Below are 14,703 nucleotides of genomic sequence, written 5' to 3' on the forward strand. Positions count from 1 at the left end.
GACCTGAATCCGATTGATCACATCTTCGACATCATGTCTCGCTCCATCCACAAACGTCACGTTGCACCACAGACTGTCCAGGAGTTGGCGGATGTTTTTGTCCAGGTCTGGGAGGAGATCCCACAGGAGACCATCCGCAACCTCATCAGGAGCATGCCCAGGCGTTGAAGGGAGGTCATACAGGCAGGTGGAGGCCACACACAATACTGAGCCTCATTTTGACTTGTTTTAAGGACATTACATCAAAGTTGGATCAGCCTGTAGTGTGTTTTTGCACTTTAATTTTGGGGGTGACTGCAAATCCAGGCCTCCATTGGTTAATAAATTTGATTTCCATTGATGATTTTTGTGTGATTTTGTTGTCAGCACATTCAACTTTGTACAGAACAAAGTGTTCAATGAGAATATTTCATTCATTCAGATCTAGGATGTGTTATTTGAGTGTTCCCTTTATTTTTTTGAGCAGTGTACATATATTTGTGTAAATATAAATGTACATGAACGAAGTCCTGTTTTACAACAAAGGTCATTCACACAGAAGATTCTTGATAAAGTAAAGGACATTGAAACACTTTTGTAATGACATATATAGTCTAAATTTAATTTTTACCGATGCTTGAGGTCTTCTTGAGGCTCCTGCACGACCATGGCGATTTTGTTTTGATGTTTTCTTGTGTCTCACTGAATCATCCACCTTCATAGAAGACAATACTTTATACTAGTAAAAAACTTATACACCTCTTTAAATGCATAATCTGATCATTTTTTTAATTATCTAAACTGCTTCTTTTGAAAGCTTAATATTGACAATCTACCTGACTTATCGACGTGCGACTCGAAGCTTTCTTGGTTTCTTTTTTTTTTTAAAGGCTGCAAAGAAAAAATACTGATTTGCTATTTCACTTCTCAAAATAAATTTTTTTACTTGCAAAGTATTCAAAATGTCCAATTTTATAGACGCAAATATACATGAATAAGGACATATTTGGTCAACATTCAGTTAATGTTGAACAGAAAGCAAAAACAAATCAGGTATCAACTGATATATGTTATAGACTAATTATATTCATTGTCCCTTTGTTTTCTGGCGTGGTATACTTATTGCCAATGACAAAAATTATTATGTTAAGTTTAAAAACAATAAAACTTACACTCTCTGCTGCAAAATTACTGTGTTCAGAAGATGAGTCAGATGTTTCCTTTAAAAAAAATGTGGAAAAAGAAAACATTCAATTAAAAAAATAATTTTTAAGGGTAGCTTTCATTAGCATTAAACCCATGTAGTTGGCCATATAAGTCATAGGAAGCTACATAATACCTTGATATCTGTTTGTATTGTTTACAAAGAAATCAAAGTTTTTTGGAGTTATCTAATCAGCTATTCAACTATATGGGTAAATTAAAATTTGGGTAAATGAGAATTTAATTCAAGTGTAGGTAAGGCATCATTTAATTCAACTTTCTATGAGCAGATTAACCATATAGATGGAGGGTTGATCCTACTGACATATGTCCTTTGAAAGAATTAACAGTCTATCGGGTATTTGGATATCAAAGCACTGCACATGGCCTAACTACATTTCTGACATAAAACCAACATGAACATCTTTAGTTGAGAATTCTTACCGTAGGATGATACGTAACATTTGAGCCACTGACCTCTGTAGAGTGATCATTGCAAGACATCTGTGATAAAAAAATACATTTTATTAATTAAAAGAAGTTTTTACAATATATATTGGAGGAAAAATAATTATCTCAATTGGGTGTGTCAAAATATTTACCTGTGCTACGATTATATTTATATATATGCCCTACATATAATATTAGATGTTTAAACAATGTTTGACAAAACAGCAGCTGCAATACCCCAATGTCCTGTCTGTTTCATCTCTATCTCTGTACATATATGCACACACACAGTTGTATGTATGTATGTATGTATGTATGTATGTATGTATGTGTGTGTATACATACAGTTAGGTCCATATATATTTGGACAGAGACAACATTTTTCTAATTTTGGTTCTAGACATTAACAAAATGAATTTTAAACAAAATAATTCAGATGCAGTTGAAGTTCAGACTTTCAGCTTTCATTTGCGGGTATCCACATTAAAATTGATTGAAGGGTTTAGGAGTTTCAGCTCCTTAACATGTGCCACCCTGTTTTTAAAGGGACCAAAAGTAATTGGACAATTGACTCCAAGGCTATTTCATGGACCGGTGTGGGCAATCCCTTCGTTATGTCATTCTCAATTAAGCAAATAAAAGGCTTGGAGTTGATTTGAGGTGTGGTGCTTGCATTTGGAAGGTTTTGCTGTGAAGTAAACATGCAGTCAAAGGAGCTCTCCATGCAGGTGAAACAAGCCATCCTTAAGCTGCAAAAACAGAAAAAACCCATCCGAGATATTGCTACAATATTAGGAGTGGCAAAATCTACAGGTTGGTACATCCTGAGAAAGAAAGAAAAAAAGGGTGAACTCATCAATGCAAAAAGACCTGGACGCCCACGGAAGACAACAGTGGTGGATGATCGCAGAATAATCTCCATGGTGAAGAGAAACCCCTTCACAACAGCCAACCAAGTGAAGAACACTCGCCAGGAGGTAGGCGTATCAATATCCAAATCTACCATAAAGAGAAGACTGCATGAAAGTAAATACAGAGGATTCACTGCACGGTGCAAGCCACTCATAAGCATCAAGACGAAAAAGGCTAGACTGGACTTTGCTAAAAAACATCTAAAAAAGCCAGCACAGTTCTGGAAGAACATTCTTTGGACAGATGAAACCAAGATCAACCTCTACCAGAATGATGGAAAGAGAAAAGTATGGCGAAGGTGTGGTACAGCTCATGATCCAAAGCATACCCCATCATCTTTAAAACACGGTGGAGGCAGTGTGATGGCTTGGGCATGCATGACTGCCAGTGGCACTGGGTCACTAGTGTTTATTGATGATGTGACACAGGACAGAAGCAGCCGAATGAATTCTGATGCATTCAGAGCCATACTGTGTGCTCAGATCCAGCCAAATGCAGCTAAACTGATTGGTCGTCGTTTCATACTACAGATGGACAATGACCCAAAACATAAAGCCAAAGCAACCCAGGAGTTTATTAAAGCAAAGAAGTGGAATATTCTTGAATGGCCAAGTCAGTCACCTGATCTCAACCCAATTGAGCATGCATTTCACTTGTTAAAGACTAAACTTCAGACAGAAAGGCCCACAAACAAACAGCAACTGAAAACCACAGCAGTGAAGGCCTGGCAGAGCATCAAAATGGAGGAAACACAGCGTCTGGTGATGTCCATGAGTTCAAGACTTCAGGCAGTCATTGCCAACAAAGGGGTTTCAACCAAGTACTAGAAATGAACATTTTATTTACAATTATTTAATCTGTCCAATTACTTTTGGTCCCTTTGAAAACAGGGTGGCACATGTTAAGGAGCTGAAACTCCTAAACCGTTCATCCAATTTTAATGTGGATACCCTCAAATGAAAGCTGAAAGTCTGAACTTCAACTGCATCTGAATTGTTTTGTTTAAAATTCATTGTGGTAATGTCTAGAACCAAAATTAGAAAAATGTTGTCTCTGTCCAAATATATATGGACCTAACTGCATATAGATACATACACATAAATATACAGAGACAGAGCCGGCTCCAGGTTTTTCTGGGCCCCGGGCGAAAGAGTCTCAGTGGGCCCCTTTAACACATACCATGATTCATGATGCACAGATACCACAGAGAAATATATATATATTACAAGGCCAAAGATTTCAGTTCTTACATTACATGAGCGATATCTATTGTAAATTCCACAATAGCTCAGAAACCGGCGAATTGCTCCACACAGTATACTGGCCCCCATAAAATGCTCCATACAGAATACTGGCCCCATAAAATGCTCCATGCGGAATACTGGCCCTCATATAATGCTCCATACGGAATACTGGCCCCCATATAACGCTCCATACAGAATACTGGTCCCCATTAACGCTCCATACAGGATACTGGCCCCCATAAACGCTCCATACAGGATACTGGCCCCCATAAAACACTCCGTACAGGATACTGGTCCCCTTATAACGCTCCATACAGGATACTGGCCCCCATATAACGCTCCATGCAGGCTGTTCCCCCCACATAATGCCCTATGCAGGCTGTTCCGCTCTTATGATGCCCCATGCAGGCTGCTCCCTCCCTTATAATGCCCCATGCAGGATGTCACCCCCCATATAATGCCCCATGCAGGATGTCACCCCCATATAATGCCCCATGCAGGATGTCACTTCTCCCCCCCATATAATGCTCTATGCAGAATGTCCCTTTCCCCTCATATAATGCCCCATGCAGGATGTCCCTTCCCCCCCATATAATGCCCCATGCAGGATGTCCCTCCCCCCCATATAATTCCCCATGCAGGATGTCCCTCCCCCCATATAATGCCCCATGCAGGATGTCCCTTCCCCCCCATATAATGCCCCATGCAGGATGTCACTCCCCATATAATGCCCCATGCAGGATGTCACCCCCATATAATGCCCCATGCAGGATGTCCCTTTCCCCCCCATATAATGCCCCATGCAGGATGTCCCTTTCCCCCCCATATAATGCCCCATGCAGGATGTCCCCCCCCATATAATGCCCCATGCAGGATGTCCCGCCGTATATAATGCCCCATGCAGGATGTCACCCCCATATAATGCCCCATGCAGGATGTCCCTCCCCCCATATAATGCCCCATGCAGGATGTCCCTCCCCCCATATAATGCCCCATGAAGGATGTCCCTTTCCCCCCCATATAATGCCCCATGCAGGATGTCCCTTTCCACCCATATAATGCCCCATGCAGGATGTCCTTTTCCCCCTATATAATGTCCCATGCAGGATGTCCCTTTCCCCCCCAATATAATGCCCCATGCAGGATGTCCCTTTCCTCCCCATATAATGCCCCATGCAGGATGTCCCTTTCCGCCCCATATAATGCCCCATGCAGAATGTCCCTTTCCCCCCCATTTAATGCCCCATGCAGGATGTCCCTTTGCCCCCATATAATTCCCCATGCAGGATGTCCCTTTCCCCCCATATAATGCCCCATGCAAGATGTCCCTTTCCCCCCCATATAATGCCCCATGCAGGATGTCCCTGTCACGCTGTCTCTGTATACTGGAGGTAGGGGGCCTAAGCTGACCCTAAGCTGGGGCCCTGACTAATCCCTCAACCTGGAGGTACTGTTAAAGGTACAGAGATCCAGGCCGCCAGCGTAACCCCTACCTCCTGAGGATCCCTGCACCTAAGTAATCTAGTCCTGAGAAGGACCCCGATCACAACAAAAGAGGACAAGTAATAATATGCCCACACACAGTACTTAGACGAACGAGACAGTACAAGGGAAAAACCAAAACCACCTTGCATACAAAAACTACACAACTACAACAGAGGGAACACCAACGGGAAAGGAGATAAATGATAAAGCGAGGAAGGGAAAAAACACTCCAAAAACACTTATCTCAGAAACTCCAAATACCACGATCCGCTCTGTAAGTCTGTATGAAATGCTTTCACCGACACTTCCCAAACAGACCAGCAGGCATTTGAAGGAGACTCACTACAGCAGCATTGATTGCAGCTGGGCGAGGCTGGACCTTGTCTAGCACAGAGAGAGAGAGAATTAACTCCCTCACTGCCGAAAACACAAAGCACCAAAAAGTCAGCTGCGAGAAGTCAGGCTGTGTAATTGTGACGATCTTCGTGGCGACACACCCGTGACAGTACCCCCCCTTCTACGAGGGGCCTCCGGACCCTCAGGGCCAGTTTTATCCGGGTGAGTCGTGTGGAAGGCCCGAACTAATCGGTCTGCGTTAATATCCGACGCAGGAACCCACATCCTCTCCTCAGGACCATACCCTTTCCAATGAACCAGGTACTGAAGGGACCGGCGATTAAAACGTGAATCGATGACCCTTGATACCTGGAACTCCAAGTTACCATTGACCACCACTGGAGGGGGAGGTAAAGGTGACGGTACCACCGGCGCCACATACCTCTTAAGCAACGATCTGTGGAACACGTTGTGAATTTTAAACGTAGGGGGGAGGTCAAGACGGAATGCCACCGGATTAATAATAGAACTGATTCTGTACGGCCCGATGAACCTGGGACCCAGTTTCCAGGAGGGAACCTTAAGTTTAATATTCCTGGTAGACAACCATACCCGATCGTTTACACTTAGGTCCGGACCAGACACTCTCCTCCTATCAGCCATACGTTTGTATCGGTTCCCCATAGTATTCAGATTCTTCAGCACCCCTCTCCATACTGAAGCGAGTGATGAGGAAAATCGTTCCTCCTCAGGAACCCCCGAAGAGCCCCCCCTACTGAAAGTACAAAACTGGGGGTGAAAACCATATGCCCCAAAAAACGGGGACTTACCAGTGGACTCGCTCCGCCTATTATTAAGAGCAAACTCTGCCAGAGGTAAGAAAGAAGCCCAGTCCTCCTGGTTCTCTGACACAAAACACCGGAGATATGTCTCCAAGCTCTGGTTCATACGTTCCGTCTGACCATTGGTCTGAGGGTGAAAAGCCGATGAGAATGACAAATGCATCCCCCGCCGTGCACAAAACGCCTTCCAGAACTTGGACACAAACTGAGACCCCCGATCAGACACTACATCGGAGGGTACCCCGTGAAGCCTCACAATCTCCCCAATGAACACCTGCGCAAGAGTTTTAGCATTAGGGAGAGCCGGAAGAGCGATAAAATGTGCCATCTTGCTGAACCTGTCCACTACAACGAGTATGACCGTTTTACCCGAAGACGGAGGGAGGTCCGTAATAAAGTCCATAGACAGATGAGTCCAAGGACGCTCCGGGATCTTCAAAGGTAAGAGGGCCCCAGACGGACGGGTATGTGAGGTCTTAGAGCGCGCACAAACCCCACAGGACGCGACAAAAGTTACCACCTCCTTATGTAAGTTAGGCCACCAAAACCGACGCGAGAGGAGATCCACAGTTGCTTTACTCCCCGGGTGTCCTGCCAAAACTGAGTTATGGTGTGCCTCGATCACCTTTTGTCGCAACTGATCTGGAACAAACAGTCTCCCCGGAGGTCCAACAGGGGCGTCCCCCTGAGCCTCCAATACCTCCTCCTCAAGCTCAGAGCATACTGCCGAAACCACCACCCCCTCCTGAAGGATAGGAATCGGGTCGTCCGTATTCCCGGCCCCAGGGAAACTGCGAGATAAGGCATCCGCCTTTACATTTTTTGACCCAGGACGATATGTAACGACAAAATTAAACCTGGTAAAAAACAATGACCACCTAGCTTGTCTGGGATTCAGACGTTTCGCGGACTCCAGATATAGCAGGTTCTTGTGATCGGTGATGACGGTGACCGGATGGACTGCCCCCTCCAAAAAATGGCGCCACTCCTCAAAAGCTAACTTAATGGCAAGAGTTCCCTATTGCCGACATCGTAATTCCTCTCAGCGGACGACAATTTTTTAGAGAAAAAGGCGCACGGATGCCACTTACCAGGGGACGAACCTTGTGACAATACTGCTCCCACCCCTACCTCGGAAGCGTCTACCTCTACAATGAATGGCTGTGACGCATCAGGTTGAATGAGTATGGGTGCCGAGGCAAAACATTTTTTCAAGCAGGAGAATGCTTGACAAGCCTTGTCAGACCACCTAGAAAAATCCGTCCCCTTTTTAGTCATGTCTGTGAGAGGCTTAACCATGGACGAGAAATTACGAATGAACTTCCGGTAATAATTAGCAAACCCCAGGAAACGTTGTAGTGCCTTAAGATTCTCTGGCCGATCCCACTCAAGAACTGCCCGCACTTTCCCAGGATCCATACGAAAACCGGACGCTGAAACCAGGAAGCCTAAAAACTGGAGTTCCTGTACGGCGAACACACACTTTTCCCATTTGGCATACAGTTTATTATCCCGCAAGATCTGTAACACCTGCCTAACGTGCTCCTGATGAGACACCAGATCCGGCGAGTAAATTAAGATATCATCCAGATATATGACAACAAACTGTCCCACCAGGCGGCGAAAAATGTCATTAACAAAGTGTTGGAACACCGCCGGGGCATTAGTCAGACCGAATGGCATGACAAGGTTCTCATAATGCCCCTCCGGAGTGTTAAACGCCGTCTTCCACTCATCCCCCTCCTTCATCCTAATCAGATTGTACGCCCCCCTGAGATCCAACTTAGAGAACCATTTGGCGCCCACGATCTGATTAAAGAGATCGGGAATAAGGGGGAGTGGATACGGATCTCGGACCGTAATCCGATTAAGTTCACGGAAATCCAGGCAAGGGCGTAGGCCTCCATCTTTCTTCTTAACAAAGAAGAACCCCGCAGCCACCGGTGAAGATGAAGGTCTAATATGCCCCTTAGCCAGACTTTCTGAAATATAATCCTTCATGGCCTGCCTCTCAGGACCAGAAAGGTTATACAACCTAGCTTTAGGTAACTTGGCCTCAGGGAGCAGTTTTACAGAACAATCATACTCGCGATGAGGAGGTAGTTCCTGACACCCTTTCTCCGAGAATACATCCTCAAAGTCCGCCAGAAATGGAGGTAAGACCCAAGGAGTAACCGCACCGATGACCGTGTTCATGCAGTTTTTATTACAGAATTTACTCCATTGGCTTATCTCTCTGGTTTGCCAATTAATAACCGGGTTATGCTTAGTTAACCAAGGAAGGCCCAACACTATAGGAGTGGGAAGACCCTCCAACACGTAGCAAGACAACAGTTCTTTATGTATCGCCCCCACTTGAAGTTTTACGTCATGCACAGCTTGCAAAAAACTTCCCTGACCGAGAGGCCTGGCATCGATCGAGAATATGGGGATGGGTTTAGCCAACTCACTCAATCGCATACCTTGAACCCGGGCAAACCGAGCATCAACCAGATTAGCCCCGGCCCCACTATCCAGAAGAACAGATATCCTCTCAGTTCTCGTACCCACCACCACCTCCGCCGGTACGAGAAACTGAGACGAACCTAGGGACGAAATACCTACTCCCAGATTGCCGTCCACCACACAACCTGGGATCAACAGTTTTCCGACGACTCTTCACTCTGCAAGGGACGGGATGGACACCCCCCAATAAAATGTCCCTTTCTCCCGCAGAAAAAACACCTTCCTGTCTTATGGCGCACCACCGGTCCCCTCCCCCGAAATGATGTCCCTCCTAATTGTATAGGCTCCTCTGGACTGACCAGGGGAACCACCATATGAGGGGACCTTGTAGGAGGTGGAGTCATCACAGGGGGTCGAGTTATCCCGCACCTCTCCCGAAGCCGTCTGTCAACGCGAATAGCCAGGGCCATAGCGGCTTCCAGTGACGCGGGAGAGTCATACTGTGCCAACACATCCTGTAATTTGTCGGATAAACCTTGACAAAACTGGCTCCTAAGAGCCGGGTCATTCCACTGGGTGTCCGTGGCCCACCTACGGAACTCCGAACAGAATTCCTCCGCCGGACGATCTCCCTGCTGGATCCTACGTAACTTAGACTCAGCAAGGGAGATCCGATCTGGGTCATCATATACGAGTCCCAGAGCAGCGAAAAACCTATCCACTGACTGGAGAGCCGGGGAGCCAGGGGGAAGAGAGAACGCCCAAGATTGTGGGTCCCCTTGTAGGAGCGAGATGACAATTCCCACCCTTTGTTCTTCGCTCCCCGATGACCGAGGCCGCAGCCGAAAGTACAATTTGCATGCCTCCCGGAAAACAAAAAACTTGTCCCGCCCCCCAGTGAACCTGTCAGGGAGAGCTACTTTAGGTTCTGGTCCGGCTTGCTCCTGAGGATGCAAAACCTTGGACCTAACGTCCGCCAGCTCCATGGACAAACTCTGCAACTGCCGAGCTAGACCGGCTACTGGATCCATGGTAGCTGGAGAAAAACTAAGTGGGTCGGTGAAAATGTCACGCTGTCTCTGTATACTGGAGGTAGGGGGCCTAAGCTGACCCTAAGCTGGGGCCCTGACTAATCCCTCAACCTGGAGGTACTGTTAAAGGTACAGAGGTCCAGGCCGCCAGCGTAACCCCTACCTCCTGAGGATCCCTGCACCTAAGTAATCTAGTCCTGAGAAGGACCCCGATCACAACAAAAGAGGACAAGTAATAATATGCCCACACACAGTACTTAGACGAACGAGACAGTACAAGGGAAAAACCAAAACCACCTTGCATACAAAAACTACACAACTACAACAGAGGGAACACCAACGGGAAAGGAGATAAATGATAAAGCGAGGAAGGGAAAAAACACTCCAAAAACACTTATCTCAGAAACTCCAAATACCACGATCCGCTCTGTAAGTCTGTATGAAATGCTTTCACCGACACTTCCCAAACAGACCAGCAGGCATTTGAAGGAGACTCACTACAGCAGCATTGATTGCAGCTGGGCGAGGCTGGACCTCGTCTAGCACAGAGAGAGAGAGAATTAACTCCCTCACTGCCGAAAACACAAAGCACCAAAAAGTCAGCTGCGAGAAGTCAGGCTGTGTAATCGTGACGATCTTCGTGGCGACACACCCGTGACAGTCCCCCCCCCATATAATGCCCCATGCAGGATGTCCCGCCGTATATAATGCCCCATGCAGGATGTCACCCCCATATAATGCCCCATGCAGGATGTCCCTCCCCCCATATAATGCCCCATGAAGGATGTCCCTCCCCCCATATAATGCCCCATGAAGGATGTCCCTTTCCCCCCCATATAATGCCCCATGAAGGATGTCCCTTTCCCCCCCATATAATGCCCCATGCAGGATGTCCCTTTCCACCCATATAATGCCCCATGCAGGATGTCCTTTTCCCCCTATATAATGTCCCATGCAGGATGTCCCTTTCCCCCCCCAATATAATGCCCCATGCAGGATGTCCCTTTCCTCCCCATATAATGCCCCATGCAGGATGTCCCTTTCCGCCCCATATAATGCCCCATGCAGAATGTCCCTTCCCCCCCCCCCATTTAATGCCCCATGCAGGATGTCCCTTTGCCCCCATATAATTCCCCATGCAGGATGTCCCTTTCCCCCCATATAATGCCCCATGCAAGATGTCCCTTTCCCCCATATAATGCCCCATACAGCATGTCACCCCTCATATAATGCCCCATGCAGGATGTCCCTTCCCCCCCCAATATAATGCCTCATGCAGGATGTCCCTTTCCCCGCATATAATGCCCCATGCAGGATGTCCCTTTCCCCCATATAATGCCCCATGCAGGATGTCACCCCCCCCATATAATGCCCCATGCCTCCACACCTTAAAAAAAAAATCAAATACTCACCTAACTTCTCACCTGCCGCCGCTGCCGATGCTCCGGACTCCAGCGTCGCCTGTGTCTTCCCGCTCTGCGCTGCTTGTGATGGCTCAGGGGAGGGTGCGGTGGAAAGACGTCACCACACCCTCTGACCTGAGACGTCACAGGGTGCGCACAGCAGGAAGACAGCGGATCTGCGGAGGCACCGGGAGAGGTAAGTATCCTGTTCCCGGGGCCCTGAGCAAGCGGGGGAGAAGGGAGGGCGCTGACACCGCTCTCCTCCGCCCATAGCCCGGCGGGGTGCCCGACCGCGAGTGGGCCCCCTGTCTGCTCAGGGCTCCAGCACTTGCCAGGGTGCGCCGGGTGCTGACGCCGGCCCTGTACAGAGATGCACACACAGACAAGGGGGGGCTGCTCACAGACACACACAGAGGATGGGGGCAGCTCAGGCACACACAGATGAGGGGGGATGCTCACAGACACACACACACACAGACGAGGGGGGCAGCTCAGACACACACAGATGAGGGGGGCAGTTCACAGACACACAGACGAGGGGGGCAGCTCACACACACAGATGAGGGGGCAACTCAGACACACACAGACGAGAGGAGGAAGCTCACAGACACAGATGAGGGGGGCAGCTCACAGACACACACAGAGGATGGGGGCAGCTCAGGCACACACAGATGAGGGGGGATGCTCACAGACACACACACACACAGACGAGGGGGGCAGCTCAGACACACACAGATGAGGGGGGCAGTTCACAGACACACAGACGAGGGGGGCAGCTCACACACACAGATGAGGGGGCAACTCAGACACACACAGACGAGGGGGGCAGCTCACAGACACACACACACACAGACGAAGGAGCAACTCACACACACACAGATGAGGGGAGGCAGCTCACAGTCAAACACAGATGAGGGGGCAACTCACACACACACAGACGAGGGGGCAACTCACACACACACACAGACAAGGGGGGTAGTTCACAGACACACACAGACGAGGGGGCAGCTCAGACACACACAGACGAAGGGGGCAGCTCACAGACACACACAAAGATGAAGGAGGCAGCTCACACACACACAGATGAAGGGGGCAGCTCGAGGGGGGGCAGCTCATAGACACACACACACAGAGGAGGGGGCAGCTCAGACACATACAGACAAGTGCGGCAGCTCACAGACACACACACACAGATGAGGGGGGCAGCTCAGACACACAGACAAGGGGGCAGCTCACAGACACACACACAGACGAGGGGGGGCAGCTCAGGCACACACAGATGAGGGGGGATGCTCACAGACACACACACACAGACGAGGGGGGCAGCTCAGACACACACAGATGAGGGGGGCAGTTCACAGACACACAGACGAGGGGGCAACTCAGACACACACAGACGAGAGGAGGAAGCTCACAGACACACAGATGAGGGGGGCAGCTCACAGACACACACACACAGACGAAGGAGCAACTCACACACACACAGATGAGGGGAGGCAGCTCACAGTCAAACACAGATGAGGGGGCAACTCACACACACACAGAAGAGGGGGGCAGCTCTCAGACACACACAGACGAGGGGGCAACACACACACACACACAGACAAGGGGGGTAGTTCACAGACACACACAGACGAGGGGGCAGCTCACAGACACACACAAAGATGAAGGGGGCAGCTCACACACAGATGAAGGGGGCAGCTCGAGGGGGGGCAGCTCATAGACACACACACACAGAGGAGGGGGCAGCTCAGACACATACAGACAAGTGCGGCAGCTCACAGACACACACACACAGATGAGGGGGCAGCTCAGACAAACACAGATAAGGGGGGCAGCTCACAGAATCACACACACAGACGAGGGGGGCAGCTCACACACACACATAGACGAGGCGGCAACTCACACACACGCAGACGAGGGGGGGCTGCTCACAAACACACACAGATGAGGGGGCAGCTCAGACACACAGACAAGGGGGCAGCTCACAGACACACACACAGACAAGGGGGGGCAGCTCAGACACACAGACGAAGGGGGCAGCTCACACACACACACATATATATATATATATACATATAATAAGAAAACTGACCATCACATGCTAAGTGTGAACAGATGCCAGCTGCAGAAACTGCACAATATGTATAAAGAAAGCCATTATGGCCAAGATACATAAAGACAATACAAACATTTGATCTAAACTGTGTTATTACTCAGTAAGCTTTACTTACAGAAAATGGAGGTTCTTAGCACATAATTTGGCCTTACTAAGATAATGACTTGTGTTTTCATTGGCTGTAAGCCATAATCATCAACATTAACGGAAATAAACACTTGAAATAGATCACTCTGTTTGTAATGACTCTATATAATATATGAGTTTCACTTTTTGTATTGAAGAACTGAAATAAATGAACTTTTTGATGATATTTTAATTTAGTGAGATGCACCTGTGTGTATATGTATATATATATGTGTATATGTATGTATATATATATATATATATATATATATATATATATATATATATATATATATATATATATATATATATATTATATTAATATTTATATATATATATATATATATATATATATATATATATATTGTAAGGTAGCGCTATTCATCAGTCTAGGGTACTCGCTTCACCAGGTCAATTAAAGCACACATGCAACGTTTTTCCGGTAATTCACAGTCTAGCAGTTTATTACATCTCATAAACCGCTCATAACATAGTCCATCTCAGTGGCTCGCCGACATGTTACACATAATATCCCAGAGCCTTTCTAGTGACAGATATGCCCACTTGGCTCCAGATACAGGCTTTAGCAAGCTAACAATATCAATGTCCACATCAAGCAGCGTTTTTACCTTTGCCGGGTCGTAGCTGCTTCAGTCAGCTCGTTTCTTCCACAGCTGTGGCTTTAAGGCTTCCCAGATGAGGCCTCCGGGCCACGTACCTTCCAAGGCTACTGGTATCTCAAACAACGGGGATCCAGCCTCTACCTTCCAGACATCACCAGGCCTCTCTCTCTAGGCCTCACCAGGCCACTCTTTCTCTACCTGACTTTATATATCCTTTTGTGCACACAGGACCTGTGATGATGTCACAGTCACGTGATCAGTCACCTGAGGGGGAGGTAAATGGTCAGCTAGAGCACACCCCCTAGACATTCTAGCAATGCAGCAAGCCACTGCATTACAATATATACATATACATACATACATATATACACAAATATAGATATATACACACAAATAAAAATAATAATAATAAAAAAATATATATATATATATATACAGTATAGACCAAAAGTTTGGACACACCTTCTCATTTAAAGATTTTTCTGTATTTTCATGACAATGAAAA

General features: G+C 47.3%; 1 long non-coding RNA gene across 1 annotated transcript; it reads right to left on the reverse strand.

Annotated features, from left to right (window-relative positions):
• Positions 1-552: 552 nt before the first annotated feature.
• LOC141164981 (uncharacterized) lies at positions 553-14,442 on the reverse strand. Its single transcript, XR_012251011.1, has 5 exons — positions 14,205-14,442; positions 1,627-1,686; positions 1,152-1,199; positions 816-870; positions 553-694 (listed from the first exon to the last, which is right to left on the reverse strand). It is a non-coding gene; the product is annotated as an uncharacterized lncRNA (long non-coding RNA).
• Between the last annotated feature and the right edge of the window lie 261 nt (positions 14,443-14,703).

This window comes from Phyllobates terribilis, unplaced genomic scaffold (genome assembly GCF_046119375.1).
Source record: "Phyllobates terribilis strain yellow unplaced genomic scaffold, ASM4611937v1 Scaffold_11__3_contigs__length_659146591, whole genome shotgun sequence".
Classification (NCBI taxonomy): domain Eukaryota; kingdom Metazoa; phylum Chordata; class Amphibia; order Anura; family Dendrobatidae; genus Phyllobates; species Phyllobates terribilis.